Source organism: Miniopterus natalensis, chromosome 1, assembly GCF_054644295.1.
Source record: "Miniopterus natalensis isolate mMinNat1 chromosome 1, mMinNat1.hap1, whole genome shotgun sequence".
In the NCBI taxonomy this organism is placed as follows: Eukaryota; Metazoa; Chordata; class Mammalia; order Chiroptera; family Miniopteridae; genus Miniopterus; species Miniopterus natalensis.
Window position 1 is genome coordinate 129903378 of NC_142081.1, and position 16587 is coordinate 129919964.

The 16587-nt window shown below is 39.5% G+C and overlaps 1 pseudogene; it reads left to right on the forward strand.

Moving 5' to 3' along the window:
- Positions 1-5351: 5351 nt before the first annotated feature.
- LOC107542418 (protein S100-A16 pseudogene) lies at positions 5352-5684 on the forward strand (annotated as a pseudogene).
- Positions 5685-16587: the final 10903 nt, after the last annotated feature.

Here is a 16587-nt window from a genome sequence, read left to right on the forward strand (position 1 = left end):
TTTTATTTTTTATTTTATTTTTTAAATATATCTTTATTGATTTCAGAGAGAAGAAAGGAGAGGGAGAGAGAGAGATAGAAACATCAATGATGAGAGAATCATTGATCGAGCCCGCAACCTGGGCATGTGCCCTGACCGGGAATTGAACCCTGATCGCCTGGATCCTAGGTCGACGCTTAGCTGCTGAGCCACGCCCGGCTAGGCTGTTTCACTATTTTAATAGCCATCGTGCCTGTACTGGTAGGTAACCTTGATTATGCCAAGGGCAAACAATAATGGTGAGTTCAGAAAAGAACAGTAACAATTATTAGAGAATTGAAAATATTTAAGTTCACCAACATGTATTGAGCAAGTTCTGTGCACCACACACTGTATTGGACAAAGGTTTATAGCAATGACGGTCCCAGTCCGCCTGAAACTTGTGGTCTAGAGAGGGAGAAAAAGCTGTAGTGAAGAAGAGAGATTCATTTCGTTGAGACTTCTTAACCTGAAAAAGGGAAAATTTAAAGGCGAAGTTTTTAATTGCAAGATGTGGTGTGAAAACACCAGCGATTACCCATAATTATCACAGAAATAATTTGCCTTGAGAGAAATTGCTATTAATCATGAAGAAAACATTTTCTGTCTGTGACCATAATTAGGGCCTGGCATGGGCTACTGAGTTAGCTTGAGTGGAGGCCTCTAGAATGAGGAAGGTGCCCATGTGCCCAAGGTGGCATGGGCAAATTTGCCACCAGGCAGTGGGGAGTGCGTGATGCCCACAGGCCGGTACAACTCTGTCCATTCTCATTGTTCTGTACAATGGAAGCCCAATTTTAGAGAAATTCTTTTCAGAACCATGGGCAGAGCTGAATTCTTCTTTCCTAAAAATATATTCTTTGACTAGAAAGGAGCTAAATCATAGGATTGTCTCAAGGGGTCTGAAAGGCCCCGTCTGCATTCTGGGCCCTTAAGCATCAGGAGATGGAGACTCAGTTGAGTTTCCCAGGCCTCGGTGAGAAACGTTCTTGGTCTGTGTGGTGCCCTTCTCAGTATACAGAGCATATATCTATTGAGTAATAGGCCATGTTACAGAGAAAATATCAGACTATCTTCCTCCTCATGGCTGTTCCCCATGTGTCACTTTGTGAAAGCTGCTTGTTTTGTGGAAACAAACACATTTTGGCTCCTTTGGGCTCTGTGCAGACAGAGGAAAAGCCAAGTTGAATCCCATTCTATCTTATGAATCATCCTCTAGTCTGCCAGCTAAATTCTGGCTGAGGACACTTTGTTGTAGGAGGCGGTACAGAGCTAAAAGGAAGCATGCTGGTTCTCAGCTCTCAGGCCATTTGGAGTGTAATTAGAAACATAATGTTTTGACTTAGAAGCTGATCACATCTGATATGGGTGTCAGCAAGACAAGATAAACATTGAACTTTTTGGTGTAATTTAATCAATTCAGAGTTTGATGATGGTGACACTACCTCAAGTGTTATTGGTACAAAATCACTCCCCACCCTTCTTTAAAAACTGAAATATGAAATCAGTCTAGAAATTTCCACAGCTTAATAATGAATATGTATGAAATATCTACTTCATGTGTAGGTGATTTTTAAGCTAAATATAACACAACAGAAGTAACACACAAGTTTATCTCTGCTCCTTCCCAAACTTTATTATAAGCATATAATTGTGTACACACATGGACATACATGGACATATTATACAGGAGAGGAGAAGACAGCAATACAATTTTGGAAAGTTGAGGAAGAGTAGCTGACTTAGCAAAATAAAAATAAAAGTTTCAACTTAATCAGGCAATGAGGAAAGCTTCTAAACAGGCTTATTCAGACCACAGAAAATTTCAGGAACTGGGGCACCAGGTACATCTGAAAATAATGGTGCTGAGAATAGTAGATTGAATGAAATTCTGAATTAGAAGTTAGACATGTCTGACCCTCTGCTCTGTCATTCACAATTGAGTGACTGCCCTTACCCAATCCTGATAGAATATTAGCAATTTACTGGGTGACTTTGACCCAGAGGGACTTGGACTTGGGCATACCAGGGACACTATACTGAAACCAGAATGTTTATGGAAAAGTCTAAATACTGAAAGTTGAACCCACCATCCCCAAGCCTTCTTTTCTCACTCATTTTTCAGAAAATATTGGTCAGAATTGTTTCCCTCAGGCAAGAGACTGGTGGGATCCTATCTGGAGAAATTCAGACTAAGAGAATGATCTACAGATGGTGATGTCTCATTGAAAATTTCTGGTGAAATTACCCTGCAATGGCATCTATCAGTTGACAAGCACCACCCACATGCATAGCTTCCAATGAACTATTTAGTGTCTCACTCTTAAATTTAATAAGCATCCTTGAATCACCATTATATGAAAGCCTTTAACATAAGAGTACAAACAAAAAGAAGACAGAGCTATTTTAAAGAAAAATTTATATATATATATATATATATATATATATATATATATATATATATATATATGAAAATATATCCATAAAAAGGAAAACTGTGATCTATTTAAACCAATGAAACATCTAGAAAGCCAAAAATACATCTTGGAGATTAGACATAAGAAAGCTGTATTATAATTTAAACAAAAAGCTGGAAAGATAAATTTTAAATCTCTAAAGACAAAATGATATCACTCTTAGAAACAGTAGAGTAGAAAAATTGCAAGAAATAATAAAAGGAAAATTTTCAGAACTAAAGGACATGAGTTTCTAGATTGGAAGGACCTGCCAATTGTCCAAGGTAATGAATGGAAAAAGATCCACACTAAGTCATGTCAATGTGAAATTTCAGAATACCAGGAGTATGGGGTGGGGTGGGGGGGAGAGAATAATATGTGAAGAACTAGGAAACAAAATGGCTTTAAAGACAACAGTTCAGAAAAGCCTTCAAAATTCTGAGGAAAAATAATGTCCTACTTCATATTCTATACACAGCTAAAATGTCCATCAATTGTGAAGATAAACAAAAGTTATAGATATTCAAGACCTCAGAGAATTATCTCACACATACCCTTTCTCAGGAAGCTACTGGAGGATGTGTTCCACTCAAACAGTGGAGTAAATAAAATTTAAAAAAGCAACCATTGGTCATAGGGACCAGGACAAGAACATTTAAGAAAGGATGCTAGCTCTGTGACAGCCTCAGGAATAGCCAGTCCAGACTGGAGCAGGAGGACAGAGAACCCAAGGAGGAATGTCACTCAGGAAAAAGAAAAAGGAAGAAGAAAATGATGACTAATATGATGAATTTGATGTAAAAGGCAAGATTTATACTTTTGTCCTATAGAGTTTTGCAAATGAGTTAGTGGCAATTACATAAGAAGCCAAGTACATTAAAACATGAAACGATTATTAAGTTTAGGGAAACTGAAAGTTTTGGAAGGAATAGATTATGTGTTCAACTCTGAATAATATTAATACATTAATAATGTTTACCCCAAACCATGTATCACTGTACTGGGATAATGATGACAGTGGAGAAAGAGAGACAGATGCTGCTGCTTAAGAGAGCTAAGCCTTATCATCCATAGTAGAAAGTCAACATCAGGATCTGAAAAACATCAGTATGTAGAAATATGTAGGGAAATACTAAAATAAATTCCTAAAGCTTAAAGGTGTTAGTGTCTGGAAAACAGAAATGAGAAAGAGAATAAGATAGAGCAAGGGACTTATTTTATTAGAAAACTTATAGATCTATTTGATTGAATATATGTAAAACTTTGACAAGAAATTAAAATTAAATTAAAGAATGGAAACATAAGGCTCTAGATGATGATGATGATGATGATGATGATTAACTGAACACACTTGCTCATCCATACTGGTTCCAGGAACAAGTTTAGTGTGGAACTGATTACTAAGCATTTGCCCCTCTGGCTCCTTTTAAAGTCTAGATCAACAATTTTCAACCTGTGTGCCGTGGGAAACTGGTGCAACACAGGAATTTTTAAAACATGCAGTACCTGACTCTTCAGTCAGGGGCACTGACTTCTTTTCTTTTAGATTGTGGAAAACAAAACAAAACAATGACAACTACTAACAAAACAATAGCCCTCCGGTGTGAATGAATCAAAATTATCCCTATTTTTTGTCAGACGGGCAAAAAATACATTTTTTGATGTGCTGCAGAATTTTAGCAATTAGTTTATGTGTGCCATGAGATGAAAAAGGTTGAAAATTGCTGATCTAGATCAGGGTATGAATACAAAACTCATAAATGTTTGTCTCACAGTGAAAAACAAAGGAAGGAGGTTACATGAAAGTCTGACCGATGCGTCATTATGGACATAACCCAATAGTGTGAACTTTCTGTTGGACATTGGACTCACTCTTTCTCTTTGGGAATTATCTTACTGTAACTGGACAGGAGGTCCTTTCGGATTGTTTCTGCTTTTGAAATAAATTGGGATCCTCACTCTTTTCTTGGCTTGATAGACCCAATGCCAGGTTTGCTCTCGCTCTACCTTTGGAAGACTTCCAAGTTTACAGTTGTTCTTGTGATAGCTCAGCTCTCTTAGATACAATGTCTTCTGTTCATAAATCATATTCTTTGGATATAGGCTTGAAACTCTCTCTCCTCTTTGATTTCCTGGCTCTTTTCTAACTCTCCTTCCTCATTTTTTTTTCTCTTGTCCTTTGACTCTTTATCCGTAGAATCTACTGTATGAAATTACTTTTAAAGTCCATTTTGACCATTAACTTTCACATTCATAAGTACCTTACTCAAATGGAAACTTTTTCTATAACATGCTCCAAATGTGAACTTCCTATTTTTCTGATATTCAAAGTAAAAATCCATTTTTAGTGATGACAGCAGCAGCGCATGTTTGCCCTCCTTTCCCGTGTTTGTATATTGTTTGATTTCTTTTTTCCCTTAGGTGACAGCTGGGCTGGCATAGTGGTCATTTAACTCTTAATTTAAGAGTATGAGCACATTTTCTTTAGATATTAGTAAAGGTGACAAGTGCCCTGTGATTTCCTTTTAATTAAGTACCTAAGCAAGCCTTATGTGAATTCTCTAGATTTCAGTCAATATTTTAAGAAAAGAAAAAGAAAAAACAAAACTTTGTAGTAATGTTTTTATCTCTTAAGGAGACAGATTAAACCTGTGACATTACACAAAGATTCCAAAAGTCTTTTGGACATTATTAGAATTGAATCAGTCCAACCCCAGGGCCAAGTCAAGAGGGAGCTCCGTCACCACCTCCCCCCTGAGCCAGCTCAGCCAGGCGGGGAAGGAGGGAGTGCGGTGGGGAGGAGTCCTGGCAGGGCTGAGCAAGAGTTGCTGCCAGAGGTGGACCCAGGAGGCAGGCCCCTCCAGGAGTGGCAGTGAGATGGCTGACTGCTACACAGAGCTAGAGAGGCAGGCCTGGTCCTGGTATTAAAGTTCTACAAATACCTGTCTAAGCACAGCCTGGTCAAGAATGAGAACAGCAAGAGCAGCTTCCAAAAGATGCTTCAGAAAGAGCTCAACCACATGCTGACACAAGGCTGCTGACAAGCTCACCCAGAACCCAGAGGCCAACCATGATGGACACCTCAGCTTCGTCGAGTACTGGACCTTTAGAGGGAGCATCACCAGCCCCATCACCAGCCTTATCCGCCAGCAGGAGCAACAGAGCAGCAGCTGGAGGACCTTGCACTGTCCCCTTATGCCACTGCCTTGATGCTAGGTCCCCCATGCTTTTTCCAGTCCCCTCTCAGCCTCCTGCCACCCAGGCCCTGTTCTTGTTTCTCTCTCCAGACCTTCTCCTGATCCTTGCTGAACAAGAGGAAGGGGGGTGTAAGGGTCCCTTTGTGAGCATCTCAGTCTGGGGGTGATTTCTTTAGAGTCTCAGTCCCTGGAGCCAGTAGGACCTGGGTGCCCCTCTGTGAGATCTCAGAGAGTCAGGAGGGAAGCTTGGTGTGTTAAATAGAGGAGCCCTATGAGCTCAACAGGGGTGAGAAATGAATGAGCCCTTGGGTATGAAAAAGTGAAAATGGATTCCACTTCAGTGAGTGGCACATTCTCAGGGCGACACATGTCACCTTTTGGAACTCAGACCTGAGGCACAGTGGTCTGTTCTGGAGAAGCTAGAGAGGAACAGTGAGTCAAGACCTGGTTTGGCTGGAGAGATTGGCAGAAACTGTCGGCCCTGGCCAGAGGAAGGGTAGAAGATAAGAAGAGGAGGGGAAGCATTGGGTAGAGCATCGGGACACAGAATTTAGGCAGCTATGGATACAAGAAAGATTTAAGCTGGAAAATCAAATTAGTCCTGGGCAGGGTCACTTGTCCATACCTAGTGGGGCAGAGAACCTCTTACCTTTAGACTATGAAGTAGCCAACTAAAGTTTACCTTAAGGCACCTGGGCGCCCGGGTCGGGGTTTCAGGGGCCTGGATCTGGTGTGGGTAGGAAAGAGGATTGGGACTTCTAGCAGAGGGTGATGTGGAGGCAACAGGGGAGCTCCCTGCTACGTCAGGTTGGCCTGAGGATCCTGAGCAGGACCAAGACTGCATTTGGAGTGAAGGAGTGCATGGGAGGGGAAGGGAAGTGGAAACACTGCCTTATTTAATTTCAGGGCCTTGGGGACAGCAGAGACAGAGAGAAGTGGTGAGAGCCAAGGTTGAGGATTTAAGAAGTAATTATCCCTGTTTTTATCACTGTCATTAGAAGGTTCCAGATAGACTCTTAAGCAAATCATTCCTTTGGACCGAGGTCCAGCTGGGCTGTTCTGTGCTTGGGGTTGGCAGTTCCAACTGTTAAAGCTACTCTGGCACAGACCAAGAAGGCTTGAGGGTTTCTAGGACCATTTAAGAGACATAACAATTACATCTTTGTTTAGGTGGAATGACCCAAGAGCCATATGCCCATCATGCACGCATCTTATATAAAGGCCACTTGGACAGGTCATGGCAATGACATCATTCCCTAGGGCCCAGAAGCCTCCTGAGCCATGGTGCTTGCCGAGGCCACAGCCGCAGCCGATCCTGATTATTTCTGGCACAATCTCACCAGACTTAAGGTTTCAGAATTCTGGCCAAGTTTCAGCAAAGCACGCCAGGAGAATCCCAGATGCTGGCTTTCTCGGCCACATTTACGAGATGCAGATCCCCTGGTTCCCTCCCCACTGTTCTCAGCAAACGTGCCCTCTTCTCTGCAGTGGGCCCGAGGCCATCAGAAGAAATGGTCGTGATCCCATAGGCACACTTCAGTGGCACATGGATCTTTCCAATGAAAAACACTCACGCAACACTTTTATATATATCTACAAGTCAGATTTCCCCAAATTTGAACTCTCTAGAACACAGCTCCAAATCTAAATTCAGGAAAGGAGGCCCATACACTAAAGTCACCTCACTTTGCACCCATGTTTGTCACACAGAACTGTCACTATAACCTAACAACATGTTCTTAACAAACACACTCTCCTATCCACACAAAATAAACCGCTCTGTTTATTAGACACAATCTTTGCAAACACAAAGAAATATTTGAATGAATGTGTAATGACATATTATGTAATACATATGTATGTAATTAAGAAACATTTAAAAGGTGTTCAGGATGCTTTATTTTTGAGGGTAGAGAGAGAAATATGTGTTTATTATGTTTATCCTTCTATCAGAAATGGTTACCATTTTTAAAGTCTGTGTGCTGGAATGGATAGACTTCCCTTATCTGGAAAATGTCATTATGTGTGTGCAACACTCCATTTGCCAAGATGCCAACTGAAGTGTCACTGGGTATATTCTGATTATTTATTTTTCTTTCAGCTGCTTCTTATATTCCTGCTTGTTCCAAGTCTTTGCACTGCACACAGTTTTCCTCCATTTCATCTTTTTTCTTGGTTAAAAGCAAAATCATCAATAACTGCAGATGAAAACTGTTCTCAGTAGTGTGCTGAGACAATCGGGTTTGAAGGCTGTGATTGATTTGCGTCTAAAGAGAAATGCAAACAGCATCGGTTGTATCTCTGCCGTCTCCAGACCCAAGTGTCCAGGCACCTCATTAGAGCCTCCAGCTTTCTGCTGGCACCTGTTGTTTCACACCATTTTATAAGCTGTCTGCTTCTAATAAATGAAATTATATTTCTGCAACGCTCTCACAAGCAATCAAAGAAACACTGCCTCGCAGTCTCAGAGCCTGCGCATCATCAAAACAGTTGTCCCAGCACCAATATACAATACAGGATGATTTATTAGTTTTTCTCTAGTCTGATAGCTCCAGAGAATTGTCACAAAAGGCAAGTGCAGATGCCAAGCGTTGGAACTCTAGAAACAGCCACATGCAATTTAAAAGTTTTATTGCAGATCATGTGGCCCCACTAAAACTTTACTTTCTGATGATACCTTGACCTCCAGAACCTTGGGCTCTAGGATAAAAGGGTGATTTTTGTCTGATTTTGCAGGTCAAGTTCTTACCATGTTCAGGTCACACTTCTGTTATAAGAGCTATCTGTCCTCATGGGAGCATGCTCACCACTTCAAGCTTTCAGGTTTCCACTTGAACTTTATTTTTTTATGTCCCCAAACAACACCATATGATATTGTGAAAATACTGAGAACTCAGCAAGGAAAGCTCTAACTGCAAAATCGACAGTGTGTGTGTGTGTGTGTGTGTGTGTGTGTGTGTGTGTGTGTGTGTGTGGAGGGCTCCAAAAGGCAACATACTGCCGTGGAAAAAGAGTTAAAATTTCGATGCATCTAAATTACTCTTAGGGACTCATTTGAACTTCAATATTTGAAGAAATTCTCCAATGCTTTAGTGAAATAAATTTCAACTCTATTGATTCTGAGATCATCGTTTTGTTGGAAGGAATATCTGAAGTGGATTTATTATAAGGTGAATCCCGGTTTAATGTGTGAAGTCTGTGACGTCCAGGCCACGTTTATCTGCACTGGTTCCCTCCCCGCCGATGGGACTGTTCCCCTCCCTCCTAGCCTCTCAGGCAAGAATGTTCTCCTCTCTACTTCCCTCTGCTTATTCCCTGTCACAACCTCCTAGAGGGAAGCAGAAAGGGTCTGGTTATAAAGAAATGTCAATGATGAATAAACCAGAATATTTCCAATTTCTTAGGGCTCAAAACTTAAACCCAGGAAATAAAGCTTTATTTGGTGGAGTTTAGGACAATAATCAGAGGTGATTTCTTCCAATAATCCAGATGGATCATTATTGACAGCATTTGTCATCTTTACTGACTTCATGTGGGTTCCTTTAATATGGTGGTTTACTTTGGAAGTAAGGAGCAACCTTGACTTTAGATATTGGTATTCTTCAACATATTTTCTTTCCAAGCTTTATAGTGCCAGTTCCTCTATAACCTCTATATTATAAATTACAAATTTAGCCAATGTTATAAATTGAAAGTTTATGTCCTTCCCCAAATTCATAGGTTGTAGCCCTAACTCCCAGTATGATGGTACTGGAAGGAGGGCCTTTGTGGGGAGTAATTACGTTTAAATGAAGTTGTGAGGCTGGGACCCTCATGAAAGAATCAGTGTCCTTATAAGAAAAGGAAGGAGGACCAGAACTCCTCTCTCTGCCATGTGAGGACACAGTGAGTAGGCAGGTGTCTACAAACCAGAAAGAGAGCTCTCACCAGGAACCAATCTGCTGGCGCCTTGACCTTGGGTTTCCCAGCCTTCAGAACTGTGAGAAATAAGTATCTGTTGTTTAGGCCACCCAGTCTGTGGTATTTGTTATAGCAGCCTAAGCTGACTAGCACAGCCAGCATATCTGGTGTGGTTACCTCCCTTCTAAATAGATTTCCCCAAGGGAGCAAGAGCCTATTGTCTGGGTGAGTTGAGGAGCATTGGCAAAAGGATTTATCATGCTTGATAATGTTACTAAGATGCAACTGTGTACAACAGAGATGGTAAGGCACTTCATAAATAGGAACAACTGAAAAGAGCATTTTTAAAAAGTGTAGTAAAAATATATGCAACATAAAATTTACCACCTGAACCATTTTTTAAGTGCACAGTTCAGCGGCATTAAGTCTGTTTATATTGTTGTGCTCTTATTGCCACCATCCATCTGCAGAACTCTTCATCTTGTAAAACTGAAACTCAGCACCCATCAGACAGTAACTCTCTATTCTCCTCCCCCGGCCCATGAAAACCACTGTTCTACTTTCTGTCACTATGAATCTGATGACTCTAGGTACCTCATATAAGTGGAATCGTGCAGTGTTAGTGTTTTTGTGACTAGTTTATTTCATGTAGCATAATGTCCCCGATGTTTATCCACACTGTAGCATATGCCAGTTTCCTTCCTCGTTAAGGCTGAATAACACTCTATTGCCTGTATATTCCATATTTGTTTATCCTTTCATCTATCCATGGACACTTGGGTTGTTTCTACTTTTTGTCTATTGTGAATATCACTGCTATGAGCCTGGGTGCACAAATAACATTTCTTTGAGACCCTGTTTACAATTCTTTTGAATATATACACAGAAGTAAAATTGCTGGATCATATATATAGTAATTCTATTTTTTTTTTTTTTTTTTTTTAGCAGGGAAGAGAGTTTTAAATGTTCTGCTCAAACCAAAGACAACAGTGTTGCAGATGCATTTGTCTGTTTGGTCTATGACCACATCTTTGTTGCTGAGAGCAAGCCTCCTATTTGTCTAATAGAAGGAAAGTGGACAAGTGCTGGACATATTGACTGGGATGAAGCAGGGCATCTTGACCCTTTCTTTTCCCTAAATGGCTCCTGGGGAGAGCTCTGAAATCTTGAGGGAGTAGTTTGAAACCCACAGCTCAATATCTTCATTTTGCAGTAAAGGGTACGAGGCTCATAGTGGGCAAGGAGGTAGAGGTTGGAGTTCTTTTTCTAAGACTGCTAAAATAGCCTGGGCAAGCTTGATCTAGAATACTCTTTTCCAGAGATTCTTTCCTGCCTAATAACTTAGCCAGTCCTCTCACTACTGCATAATGCTACCTAAGCTATAGTCATCCTTGCTCTTATTTGAATCTTTAAAAAAGGAAAATGCCACTCCCTAAGCTATGAATTGATATTCATAAGGTAAAATCACTATTTCTCAGAGAATCTGGCTTCACACTGTTGCAAATCTCTCTAATAAACAGAGGGGACATTACCCTTCTTAGAGTTTAAAAGGAAATGTTTTTTGGAGTTAATTATGATTTTGTTGTGTAAAACTAAGAGAGTGACAGAGACAGCAACAGAAAAACAACAGGAAATATCTCCCCATGACCCCGTAACTGAACCTGGAATTGAGCAAACACAAGTTCCTTTGAGCTCCAGAATGGGATCAGCAAGAAGACACCATGTCTGAGCTTCTCAAGATGCAACTTAGCCTCTCAGCTCCTACGTCTTCTGCTGGCATGTGAAGGTGTGATGCCTTTGAATAATGCTTTCACTTCAGGGTCTTTCTGTGAGAGATACTGGGAGCTGGGAGTTAGTTAATCCTTTTGGAAAAAATTGATCTTTCTGTTAGTCTGTCTGTCTTGGTTTGTCAGGTCATTGTCATTCCTCAAGCTAGAATGATGATCCCAGTAGAATTCTGAAAGTTGCTTGTAGTTAAAATTTTCTAAAGCCTTCAAGTATCAGTACATTAAAGTGTATTAAAATAAGAAGTCTCTGTGACTTTCCTTTGGGGAAACCAAAGTGTTCTCTTCACTCACTTAATAATAAAAGCAAATATTGTAGGATTAGGGTTAGGGCAGTTTTCTGTCTGTAGAGATGCTTGGGTGGGGAGCAATGAGCTCTCCACTTCAACACACTGCTTCTAGCTCCCCTACAAGACTTTCTCCAAACCAAAGTCAGCAATACAAGCAATAAATAGGTTCTCATCGTTAATGGTCAAACCTATCAACCTGCTACTTTATCTATAGGTTAGAGCTTACGGTAGAGCCTGAAGTTGAAGAAGGGTTCTCTTTCTTTCTCTGTAGGCTTTCATTTCATTTTTTAAATAATAGTTTTTAAAAATATGTCTTTATTGATTTCAGAGAGAGGAAAGGGGTGAGAGAGAGATAGAAACATCAATGATGAGAGAGTCATTGATCTGCTGCCTCCTGGACCGCCCCCCACCCCCCCCAGCCCACTGAAGATTGAGCCTAAAACCAGGGCATGTGCCCTGACAGGGAATTGAACTGTGATCTCCTGGATCCTAGGTCGATGCTCTGAGCCACACCAGTGGGGCTTTCATTTCATTTTTTAAGTGGGTTAAAGGCTTTCAGTCCTGTCTAGTTCTTCAGAATTTTCTTCCTCCTTTCCTCTTCTCCATTCTCCCACCAGTAGGTAGGACATGGAGGAGATGACTAAGGGCAGGGGCTTAATGAAGAAGAGAATCATCCTAATTCCCTGAACTCCTCCATCTCAGCCTAAGAACGAAGACATCAACTGCTTTATCTGAAGATGCTCAATGCATTCCTTAGAGTCATTGGAGGTGTGAACAAAACTAGTGGTTGTTTAGAAGTGATATCTTTCAGGATGAAAAATATTACAGATATGGTAGGACTGGAAGGGCCATAGTCTTTATCTGTTGTTTCCTAATCCCGTGGCTTACAGCACTGCTTATACTCAATGGAGCAGGAAAAATAAAACTGTGCAAAACAATGTGACAAATAATTAGCAAGTGTCTGCTATGATCTAGGCACTGTGTTAGCTGCTGGGAAGACTGTGGTAAATCATAAAAACTTAGAATCTGCCTTCACAGAGCTTATGTCTACCAGGGAAACAGATACTGTAAAAGTAATTGCATGGGACATCAGGGACAATTTAGGAGAAGAGAAACATTATCAAAGTGAGTGATCCTTGGCTTTTGTGAGCCACAACTGGTAATCAGAAATACTTTTGAAATCTGAAGTACAAAAACATCAAAAAGCTTTCTGCAAAAATACAGATGATGAGGAATCCAGGTGGGAGCTAGGTCTGATCATTGGTTATAATCTTCCTAAATTAAATACGATGTAAGAACACATGTTGGGATCAGGAAAAAATCACCTTGGCAATGCCTGATGCAAAAGAATATGCCTTAAAGAAACCATGCTGTTCTCTTGAAAGAGAAATGCTTAATACCACAGGTGCTTTGAGAGTTGTCGTGGAAAAGCATGCATACTTGGAAGTTAAAAGTGTTTCAGGAATCACAGTTCTTCAAATGGGCAATATTTTTCAATGCTGTTATTCTATCAAAACTCAGCTGATGATGAGGAGAAGCGCTTTTGTCCTTTTATTTTTTTTAAAATCATACACTACCGATCTCTACACTTGGAAAACATCTTGCAGTTGATCTCAGAGTACCTGACTCTGCTATGCTACCCTCCCCTATTCGTTTGAAAATAAGATTTCTGAAATAAGCCATAATCATAGCTAACTTGAAAATAGAATTCTAAGTGTCAGGTACTGTGCTAAGCAATTTACATGCCTTATCTCAACTAATGCACAACAAACCTCTGTTCTTCTCTGTTGTAGAGATGAATTATCAGACTCAAAGGATTCCCTAACTTGCAGGGAAGTAATGTCTATCCCAGAGCCTGTACTTGCACTATTACATGATATGCCCTCTCATACCTAATTAATACAATTAGAATGTTTCTATTGGACCATTTCAACATACTTGATAGAAATTTAATCAGAGGGGGAAAACATAGAAATCAGACTCAAAAGGTGTCAAAGCACAAATGAGCTTTAAAAGTTGGTGCTACATCCCACCTATAAGGAAGATAGCTGAAATATCCCCCAAGGATATTTTTTTCATTGCTTTTCAGAGAGAGTGGAAGGGAGAGAGAGAGAGAGAGAAAGAAAGAAAGAAAGATCCTCCTGCCTCCCCTCACATACACTGACCAGGGCCGGGATGGAGCCTGGAACAGAAGTACATGTCCTTGACCAGGAATCAAACCCACAACCATTCAGTCTGAGGGCCAATGCTCTAACCACGGAGCCAAACCAGCTAGGGCCCAAGATTGAGTCTTTAAATCTAGCTTAAACCTAGCTATAACTGTTTAATTTTTTCCTGGCTGGTGAAGGTTGAGAGAGGGAAAGGAGGCTCTGAGCAAAGGTGCTTGAAGGAGGAAATAAATAAGGAATCAGGGTAACAGAGACTTAGCAGAGGCTTGGGAAGTTGTGTGAAAGAGACCTTTAAATGGATGCTTTTTTTCTTTAGCTTTACTGGGATATAATTGACAAAATTATAATATAAAGTATACAAGGTGATGATTTGATATTTGTAAACACTGTAAAGGGATTCTCACCATCAAGTTAATTAATACATCCATCTCATCACATACTTACATTTTTATCAGAACACTTAAGCTCTAGTCTTAGCAAATTTCAATTTTACAATACAGTGTTATCAACAATAGTCACCATGTTGTACATCAAATACTCAGGTTTTATTCATTTTATAACTGAGTGTTTGTACCCTTTTACCTACATCTCCTCATTCTCCCATCCCAGCCTCAACTCCTTTTCTACTTTTTTTTTTTTTTAGATTCCACATATAAGTGATACCTTATAGTATTTGTCTTTCTCTGTCTGCAGTATTTCACTTAGCATAATGACTTCCAGCTTTATTCATGTTGTTGCAAATGTCAGGATTTCCTTCTTTTTAAAGGCTGAATGATATTTCACTGTATATTTGTGTATCACATTTTCTTTATCGATTATTCTGTCAATGGACACTTAAGTTGTTTCCATTCCTTGGCTATTGTGGATAATGCTGCCATGAACAGATACAGACATCTCTTCAAGAAAATGATTTTGTTTCCTTTGGATATATACCCAGAAGTAGGATTGCTGGATTATATGGTACTTCTATGTTTAATTTCTTGAGGAAACTTCATATTTTTTAAATGATAGATTACCAGGGATATTGGCTTGTATTTTTCTTTTATTGTAGTGTCCTCATCTGGCTTTGGTATCATGATAATGCTGGTCTTGTAAATGAGTTTTGGAGTGTTCACTCTTCTAATTTTTTTGAAGAGTTTGAGAAGAATTGCTGTTAATTCTTTAAATGTTGGTAGAATTCACCAGTGAAATTGGCTGGTATTGATCTTTTTTGTTGGAAGGTTTTTGATTATTTATTCCATTTCCTTACTTGTTATTGGTCTGTTCAGACTCTTATTTCTTCACGATTCAGTATTGGTGGAGTGTATATTTCTAGAAATTTAATCATTGAATCATTTCTTCTATATTATCCAATTTGTTGGTATATAATTGATCATAATTTTTTCTTATGATCCTTAGTATTTCTGTGTTATCAGTTGTAACATCTCCTTTCATTTCTTATTTTATTTGAGTGTTTTCTCTATTTTTCTTAGTCTAGCGGAAGCTTGTCAGTTTGATCTTTTCAAAAAAACAGTTTCATTGATATTTTCCATTGTCTTTTCCAATCTCTGTTTCATTTATTTTCACTCTAATCTTTGTTATTTCCTTCCTTCTACTTACTTGGCGCTTGGTTTGTTCTTCTTTTTCTAGTATCTTGAGGTGTCAGTTTGTATATTTGAGATCTTTCTTTTTTCTTAATGTAGACATTTGTATGTGTTCAGACTGTAAACTTCCTGTTGTAACTGGCTTTACTGCATCCCTTAAGTTTTGATGTGTTCTGTTTCCATTTTTGTTTATCTCAAGATATTTTTTATATCCTTTTGATTTCTTCTTTGACCCATTGGTTGCTCAAGAGTGTGTTGTTTAATCTCCACATATTCTAGGTGGATTTTTTTTTAACAGGAACATTTAGAGAGAAGAAATTAGGAAAGAGCTTAACAAATCAGTAATAACATTACCAGCTTGCCTTTATCAAGAAATTTTAAAGATGGAAAATTGTCTCATTTGTCAATCTTGTTTAACCTAAGAAAGTGGTAGAGCAGAGTCAGGAGAAAAGTAACACTGGAAGTTAATAAAGGTCTTATTCTGGACTGAACTGTGTCTCCCCTCATCCACACCCCAATTTACACGTCGGAGTCCTAATTCCCAGTGCCTTAGATGTGGTCATATGTGGAGATAGGCTTTTACAGAGTTAATTAAGTTAAAATGGCATCATTAGTTTGGGCCCTAATCTAATATGACCGGTGTCCTTACCAGGAGAGAAAATTTGAACACAGACGTGTACAGAGAAAAGATGATGTGAAGACACAGGGAGGAGATGGACATCTATGAGTCAAGAAGAAAGGCTTGGAACTTATCATTCCCTCATATCGCTCAAAAGAAACCAAACCTGGTGACACCTTGATCTCAGACTTCTAGCTTTTAAAACTCCAAGAAAGTAAATTTCTATCGTTTAAGCCACTTAGTTTGTGGTACTTTGTTATAGCAGCCTCACCAAACTACTAAAGGTGCCAACTCACAAATATTGTCCCTTGAATTCCTTTTTTATCTACAACTTGTTTATCTACAGTGGATCTGTCCAATATGATAGCCATTAGAGTATATATCTGTAAAAATTAATTAATATTAAGTAAAATGAAAATACAGTTGTATTAGTCATCTTTCATGCAGTATTTACTATTGACAACTGTATTGGACGACACGGATTTAGAATGCTCTGTCATCACAGGAAGTTCTGTTCAACAGTGTGCTACGGACCAGACCTAATTTAACCTCACAGCGTGCCACAAAGAGGG